General features: G+C 38.0%; 11 non-coding genes across 11 annotated transcripts; all 11 read left to right on the plus strand.

The window, feature by feature from the left end:
- The first annotated feature begins 4,447 nt into the window (after positions 1-4,447).
- LOC123737345 (5S ribosomal RNA) lies at positions 4,448-4,566 on the plus strand. The gene has a single exon (XR_014396768.1). It is a non-coding gene; the product is annotated as a 5S ribosomal RNA (ribosomal RNA).
- Positions 4,567-4,705: 139 nt separating this feature from the next.
- On the plus strand, positions 4,706-4,824 carry LOC123737099 (5S ribosomal RNA). The gene has a single exon (XR_006766639.2). It is a non-coding gene; the product is annotated as a 5S ribosomal RNA (ribosomal RNA).
- A 139-nt stretch (positions 4,825-4,963) lies between these two features.
- LOC123737103 (5S ribosomal RNA) lies at positions 4,964-5,082 on the plus strand. Its single transcript, XR_006766643.2, has one exon. It is a non-coding gene; the product is annotated as a 5S ribosomal RNA (ribosomal RNA).
- A 139-nt stretch (positions 5,083-5,221) lies between these two features.
- Positions 5,222-5,340, plus strand: LOC123737384 (5S ribosomal RNA). The gene has a single exon (XR_014397867.1). It is a non-coding gene; the product is annotated as a 5S ribosomal RNA (ribosomal RNA).
- Positions 5,341-5,749: 409 nt separating this feature from the next.
- LOC145886293 (5S ribosomal RNA) lies at positions 5,750-5,868 on the plus strand. The gene has a single exon (XR_014397878.1). It is a non-coding gene; the product is annotated as a 5S ribosomal RNA (ribosomal RNA).
- Positions 5,869-6,007: 139 nt separating this feature from the next.
- Positions 6,008-6,126, plus strand: LOC145885188 (5S ribosomal RNA). Its single transcript, XR_014396769.1, has one exon. It is a non-coding gene; the product is annotated as a 5S ribosomal RNA (ribosomal RNA).
- A 139-nt stretch (positions 6,127-6,265) lies between these two features.
- LOC145886690 (5S ribosomal RNA) lies at positions 6,266-6,384 on the plus strand. The gene has a single exon (XR_014398275.1). It is a non-coding gene; the product is annotated as a 5S ribosomal RNA (ribosomal RNA).
- A 139-nt stretch (positions 6,385-6,523) lies between these two features.
- On the plus strand, positions 6,524-6,642 carry LOC145887623 (5S ribosomal RNA). The gene has a single exon (XR_014399214.1). It is a non-coding gene; the product is annotated as a 5S ribosomal RNA (ribosomal RNA).
- A 139-nt stretch (positions 6,643-6,781) lies between these two features.
- LOC145886304 (5S ribosomal RNA) lies at positions 6,782-6,900 on the plus strand. The gene has a single exon (XR_014397889.1). It is a non-coding gene; the product is annotated as a 5S ribosomal RNA (ribosomal RNA).
- A 409-nt stretch (positions 6,901-7,309) lies between these two features.
- LOC145886315 (5S ribosomal RNA) lies at positions 7,310-7,428 on the plus strand. Its single transcript, XR_014397900.1, has one exon. It is a non-coding gene; the product is annotated as a 5S ribosomal RNA (ribosomal RNA).
- A 139-nt stretch (positions 7,429-7,567) lies between these two features.
- Positions 7,568-7,686, plus strand: LOC145885691 (5S ribosomal RNA). The gene has a single exon (XR_014397274.1). It is a non-coding gene; the product is annotated as a 5S ribosomal RNA (ribosomal RNA).
- Positions 7,687-7,718: the final 32 nt, after the last annotated feature.

A 7,718-nucleotide genomic window follows, 5' to 3' on the forward strand; every position in this document is an offset into this window, starting at 1 on the left:
ACATTCCAGAATCGGCGATGAACACGGGGAGCACAACGAGCATTCCAGAATCGGCGATGAACACGGGGAGCACAACGGATGAGGGTGTAAAGAAGAAAAGTTGGCTGGATGAAATGGACTTGGAGGAGATATCGGACTCGGATGATGGGGAAAAATTTGAAAGAATGAGAGGAGGATACAGGAAGAGGAAAGCAGCGGAGGGGGGGGAGAGAAAGGGTGGAAGAGGAAAGAAACTGGATAAAAGGTAGAGGATAATGAAATTATATTTTATAATTTTATTATTTATTAGTATGGTAACAATAATGTCGATAAATGCGAATGGGTTGAGAACAATAGGAAAATTTAATAGAATAGTACACATAAAGAATTCTGATATTTTATGTATTCAAGAGACGCACTGGGATAATATGTGTGTTTTAGAAATTCAGAAAATATGGAGGGATTTTATTTATGTAAACAATGGTAGGGGGAATTCATGTGGGGTTGCAATTTTAATAAGGAAGGATGTAGTAGAAAATGTGAAGAAGATATATAATGATAATAATGGGAGGATTTTAATTTTAGATTTTGAATATATGAGTAGGGTTTTTAGGATTATAAATATTTATGCGCCGAATAATGAAATAGAGAGAAGGAATTTATTTTTAGAATTAGCGAAATGGTGCAAGGGAAACTGTATTTTAGTTGGGGATTTTAATGTAAAAATGGATAGACTAGATATGACAAGGGGAGCTATTTTTAGAAGTGACGTATCTAGGGGGGTTTTAAGGAAGATGATGGTTGAAAACAATTTAATTGATATATGGAGGGAGGAGAATCCGAATAAGAGAGAATTTTCTAGAAGGCAGGTGGTTTTAGGGGAATTGAAACAGACACGGATAGATTTGGTTTTAGTAAATGAAGGGTTAAGGAATTTTATGAAGGATATTAAATATATTTTTACAACTTTTAGTGATCATGCTGGGTTAACATTTTCGGTGGGGTTAGATAAGGAAAGGAAAGGGGGGGGAATATGGTGTATGAATGCAGGGTATCTAGGTGATGAGGAATACGGGAAACAACTTAAATCTTTGATAGAACATGAAATGGAGGATAAGCAAAAAGGGAATGATAAGTGCAAGTGGTGGGAAAATGTTAAAGAAAAAATAAAAGTTTTTAGTATTAGATATGCAAGGAAGCAGAGGAGTAGGATGACAAGAGCAGAAAATTATTTAAGAACAAAATTGAATGAAGAAATGAAGAAATGTGATAGTGATCCTGATTATACTATTGAAAAGTTTTTAGATTTAAAAGAAAAATTGAGCAAATGTGAAATAGATAAGTGTAAGGGTGCAATTATAAGAAGTAGGGCAAAATATGTTTTAGAAGGGGAGAAATGTACGTCGTTTTTTCTTGGTTTAGAGAAAACTAAACAGATGAAATCATATATTAGTGAGATTGAAAATGTAAAGGGTGAAGTAGTAAATGATTATGTGGAGATATTAGAAACGGTACAGAATTTTTATAAGGATTTATTTAAGAAAGGGGAGGTGGATGAGGGGTGTGTAAAAGAGATTTTAAGTAGTGTTGATGTGCAAATTGGTGTTGAGGATAAGCAAATGTGTGATAGGAAGATAACAATGGATGAAGTGAAAGATGCAATTAAGGGTTTACAAATAAATAAAAGTCCTGGAGTAGATGGACTAATTGCAGAGTTTTATAAAATGTATGAAAGTATTTTAGCACCTATTTTATTAGAAGTATATCAATATATGGAAGACAATAATACTGTTTCAGATTCCATGGTGACAGGGCTGATATCGATTTTATATAAAAATAAGGGGAGTAAATTGAAATTAGAAAATTATAGGCCAATTAGTTTATTAAACTCAGATTATAAGATTTTAGCTAAGATACTGGCAAATAGGATGAAGATGGTTTTAAATGATATTATAGCACCTACACAAAATTATACTGTGCCTGGAAGAGATATAGCAGATACCATAACTACACTTAGAGATGTGATAAATAAAATGAATAGCGATAAGATAGGGGGAATTGTTTTAAGTATAGATTTTAATAAAGCTTTTGACAGGGTGGAACATGATTTTATGTTTAGGGTACTGGAAAAGTATGGGTTTGGAAATGGAATTATAAGATGGATAAAATTATTATATAGAAAGGCTAAAAGTAGGGTTAAATGTAATGGGATTTTAACAGATTCTTTTATTCTTGAGAGATCAGTGAGACAGGGGTGCCCTTTATCAGCTTTATTGTTTGTTTTATCGGTAGAACCCTTAGCGGCATACCTTAAAAAAGATCATTTTATAAATTGTGTAGAGACTCCGCAAGGAGGTTTTAGTTTAATTCATCAATATGCAGACGATACCACAATTACAGTCAGAGATGAGGGAAGTGTTAAAAGGGTGATGGAGTGTTTTAAAGTATATGAGAAAGCCTCAGGAGCTAAAGTGAATATGGAGAAGTCAGTAATAATGTATGTTGGGAAGAATAATGAGGGGACTTTTCCTTTTAAGGTGGTAAATGATTATTTTAAGGTGTTAGGTGTGTTTTTAGGGGTGAAGGAACAAGAAGCTAGGGATCTGACATGGAGTGGGGTTATAAACAAAGTTAGGAAGGTAGTAAATATGTGGAGGGGGAGGGCTTTGAAATTAAAAGGGAAAGTAATTGTTGTAAATTCCTTGCTGATGTCAATTTTTATTCATGTCATGAACGTTTTAGATGTACCAGAATGGGTTTTATCTGAAATGAATATGATTTTAGTTGATTTTTTATGGGATGGGAAAGGAGCGAAAATTTCTTTTAAAACATTGATTGCAGGTTATGAGGAGGGGGGTTTGAAGTTGGTGGATTTAAATGTAAGGAAAAAAGCAATTAGAGTTAAAATGGTACGGAAATATTTATATGGTGAACTAGATTATGGATGGAAAAGATTTTTTAAGGAGTATTTGCAGGAGGTTGGGAGGATGGGGGACAATGGTTTATTGATGTGCATGAAAAAAGAAATGTTAAGTAATATACCATTGTTTTATAGAGAAGTGTTTGAAGCTTGGGGGGAGTTTTTACCAAATATTTATTATGAGTGTACCATTTTAGACAATATTTTAAATCAGCCAATTTTCTTAAATCCCAAGATACAATATAATAATAAGATGTTGTTTTGTAAATATTTTATGAGGGCTGGGATGAGACAGATTGGGGATATTTTATACGAGGTCATTCCAGGGTTCCTTACTGTACAAGCGATTTATGATAATGTTTGTGAAGTGGAAGATGAAATAAGCAAAACTACAGTAGATAATATGTATAAGAGAATTTTAGGGTGTATTCCTGAAGAATGGGTGCTTTTAATAAATACAGAGGTGGTTGAGAGAGCTAAGGGTTTACCGGTTTTATATTATGAAAGTAATGGGGAGAAACATGTTTTATCAGGTTTGAAAGTTAAAAAGATTTATGAAAAATGTATTTTAAGAGAGATAAAAGCTCCTGCTTCAGAAAAAGTGTGGTCTAGGGTATTTGTAAATATAGATGTAAAATCAATATGGAAGAATGTCAATGTCAAATATAATTCTATAGAATGTGAAGATAATGATTTTAAATTGAAACATAATAGGATTTTTACGAACGTGGTTTTACATCAAATAAATAGAGACATTAAAAGAGAATGTGATATTTGTGGTACGGAGGTGGAAAATTTTATGCACTTTTTTATTGAATGTAGTAGATTACAAGGGTTTCATGAGTTTATAAAGGGGCTTTTAGAACAACATTGGGGAGAAGATATTGTAAATGGGATTGAGTGGAGGAGGTTGTTTCTATTTGGTATAAATGGAAAAAGCAAAGTTTTTAATATTAATTTGATGAATTTTGTTCTTAGCCATGCTAGATACGCTGTAAGACAAAGAAGGAATTTAGGACATTATGAAGGGAAAATTGTGAGTGTGGAGGTTTTATTTAAAAGTATTTTAGAGAAAGATATTGAACTAATATATAAATATGGAGGATGTAATTTTGAAAAACTGTTTGTGTGGGGGAGCACTTTTATCGAAATTGATCAAAATGGAAAACTTGCTTTTAATTATTAATTGGTTTTATTTTCTTTTCTTTTTTGATTTTGTAAAAGGATGAATTGTTCATCCTTTTTTATTATTATTGTTTGAATATTGTAAATATTATGTGTTTTTTCATAATAAAAGATAAAAAAAAAAAAGGTACGCCCGATCTCGTCTGATCTCGGAAGCTAAGCAGGGTCGGGCCTGGTTAGTACTTGGATGGGAGACCGCCTGGGAATACCAGGTGCTGTAAGCATTTTGTCCACGAGGGTGTGCTCTTGCACTATTTCATCAGCAACACTGCCTTGTATTAAGCATTTAATGATGAATTGACTAAATGTCTGTTTTATCAGACTCACTTTGACTATATATGTTGTAGCAAGAGATTGTTTCTCGCTTACGGCCATACCAGCCTGGGTACGCCCGATCTCGTCTGATCTCGGAAGCTAAGCAGGGTCGGGCCTGGTTACTACTTGGATGGGAGACCGCCTGGGAATACCAGGTGCTGTAAGCATTTTGTCAACGAGGGTGTGCTCTTGCACTATTTCATCAGCAACACTGCCTTGTATTAAGCATTTAATGATGAATTGACTAAATGTCTGTTTTATCAGACTCACTTTGACTATATATGTTGTAGCAAGAGATTCTATCTCGCTTACGGCCATACCAGCCTGGGTACGCCCGATCTCGTCTGATCTCGGAAGCTAAGCAGGGTCGGGCCTGGTTAGTACTTGGATTGGAGACCGCCTGGGAATACCAGGTGCTGTAAGCATTTTGTCCACGAGGGTGTGCTCTTGCACTATTTCATCAGCAACACTGCCTTGTATTAAGCATTTAATGATGAATTGACTAAATGTCTGTTTTATCAGACTCACTTTGACTATATATGTTGTAGCAAGAGTTTGTATCTCGCTTACGGCCATACCAGCCTGGGTACGCCCGATCTCGTCTTATCTCGGAAGCTAAGCAGGGTCGGGCCTGGTTAGTACTTGGATGGGAGACCGCCTGGGAATACCAGGTGCTGTAAGCATTTTGTCCACGAGGGTGTGCTCTTGCACTATTTCATCAGCAACACTGCCTTGTATTAAGCATTTAATGATGAATTGACTAAATGTCTGTTTTATCAGACTCACTTTGACTATATATGTTGTAGCAAGAGATTGTTTCTCGCTTACGGCCATACCAGCCTGGGTACGCCCGATCTCGTCTGATCTCGGAAGCTAAGCAGGGTCGGGCCTGGTTAGTACTTGGATGGGAGACCGCCTGGGAATACCAGGTGCTGTAAGCATTTTGTCCACGAGGGTGTGCCCCTGCACTATTTCATCAGCAACACTGCCTTGTAGTAAGCATTTAATGATGAATTGACTAAATGCAGCTTCCTGCCTTTTTAATAGGATCAAATTTCCTTGTGTTTTCAATTAGCATCTGCCTTGTATTTATAAGACAAACAAGAATATTGTTGCTGAATGCAGCTTGTGTGTGCTTTGTGCTCCTTTGCCCTGTTCAAATGATGAAAGGAAATAAAGTTTGTATTTTATCCAACTACCTGTGCTAAAAAGTGATGGGAACAGTGTTTGTAATTTCTTCTACTTTTTCAGTGACACAAAGTTCAAGCTGCTTATCTAATTGGTGAAAATGCAATGTCTGTTTATCACACTCACTTTGACTATATATGTTGTAGCAAGAGATTGTTTCTCGCTTACGGCCATACCAGCCTGGGTACGCCCGATCTCGTCTGATCTCGGAAGCTAAGCAGGGTCGGGCCTGGTTAGTACTTGGATGGGAGACCGCCTGGGAATACCAGGTGCTGTAAGCATTTTGTCCACGAGGGTGTGCTCTTGCACTATTTCATCAGCAACACTGCCTTGTATTAAGCATTTAATGATGAATTGACTAAATGTCTGTTTTATCAGACTCACTTTGACTATATATGTTGTAGCAAGAGATTGTTTCTCGCTTACGGCCATACCAGCCTGGGTACGCCCGATCTCGTCTGATCTCGGAAGCTAAGCAGGGTCGGGCCTGGTTACTACTTGGATGGGAGACCGCCTGGGAATACCAGGTGCTGTAAGCATTTTGTCCACGAGGGTGTGCTCTTGCACTATTTCATCAGCAACACTGCCTTGTATTAAGCATTTAATGATGAATTGACTAAATGTCTGTTTTATCAGACTCACTTTGACTATATATGTTGTAGCAAGAGATTCTATCTCGCTTACGGCCATACCAGCCTGGGTACGCCCGATCTCGTCTGATCTCGGAAGCTAAGCAGGGTCGGGCCTGGTTAGTACTTGGATTGGAGACCGCCTGGGAATACCAGGTGCTGTAAGCATTTTGTCCACGAGGGTGTGCTCTTGCACTATTTCATCAGCAACACTGCCTTGTATTAAGCATTTAATGATGAATTGACTAAATGTCTGTTTTATCAGACTCACTTTGACTATATATGTTGTAGCAAGAGTTTGTATCTCGCTTACGGCCATACCAGCCTGGGTACGCCCGATCTCGTCTTATCTCGGAAGCTAAGCAGGGTCGGGCCTGGTTAGTACTTGGATGGGAGACCGCCTGGGAATACCAGGTGCTGTAAGCATTTTGTCCACGAGGGTGTGCTCTTGCACTATTTCATCAGCAACACTGCCTTGTATTAAGCATTTAATGATGAATTGACTAAATGTCTGTTTTATCAGACTCACTTTGACTATATATGTTGTAGCAAGAGATTGTTTCTCGCTTACGGCCATACCAGCCTGGGTACGCCCGATCTCGTCTGATCTCGGAAGCTAAGCAGGGTCGGGCCTGGTTAGTACTTGGATGGGAGACCGCCTGGGAATACCAGGTGCTGTAAGCATTTTGTCCACGAGGGTGTGCCCCTGCACTATTTCATCAGCAACACTGCCTTGTAGTAAGCATTTAATGATGAATTGACTAAATGCAGCTTCCTGCCTTTTTAATAGGATCAAATTTCCTTGTGTTTTCAATTAGCATCTGCCTTGTATTTATAAGACAAACAAAAATATTGTTGCTGAATGCAGCTTGTGTGTGCTTTGTGCTCCTTTGCCCTGTTCAAATGATGAAAGGAAATAAAGTTTGTATTTTATCCAACTACCTGTGCTAAAAAGTGATGGGAACAGTGTTTGTAATTTCTTCTACTTTTTCAGTGACACAAAGTTCAAGCTGCTTATCTAATTGGTGAAAATGCAATGTCTGTTTATCACACTCACTTTGACTATATATGTTGTAGCAAGAGATTGTTTCTCGCTTACGGCCATACCAGCCTGGGTACGCCCGATCTCGTCTGATCTCGGAAGCTAAGCAGGGTCGGGCCTGGTTAGTACTTGGATGGGAGACCGCCTGGGAATACCAGGTGCTGTAAGCATTTTGTCCACGAGGGTGTGCTCTTGCACTATTTCATCAGCAACACTGCCTTGTATTAAGCATTTAATGATGAATTGACTAAATGTCTGTTTTATCAGACTCACTTTGACTATATATGTTGTAGCAAGAGATTGTTTCTCGCTTACGGCCATACCAGCCTGGGTACGCCCGATCTCGTCTGATCTCGGAAGCTAAGCAGGGTCGGGCCTGGTTAGTACTTGGATGGGAGACCGCCTGGGAATACGAGGTGCTGTAAGCATTTTGTCCACGAGGGTGTGCCCCTGCACTATT

Source organism: Salmo salar, chromosome 08 (assembly GCF_965601325.2).
Source record: "Salmo salar chromosome 08, fSalSal1, whole genome shotgun sequence".
Taxonomy (NCBI): Eukaryota; Metazoa; Chordata; class Actinopteri; order Salmoniformes; family Salmonidae; genus Salmo; species Salmo salar.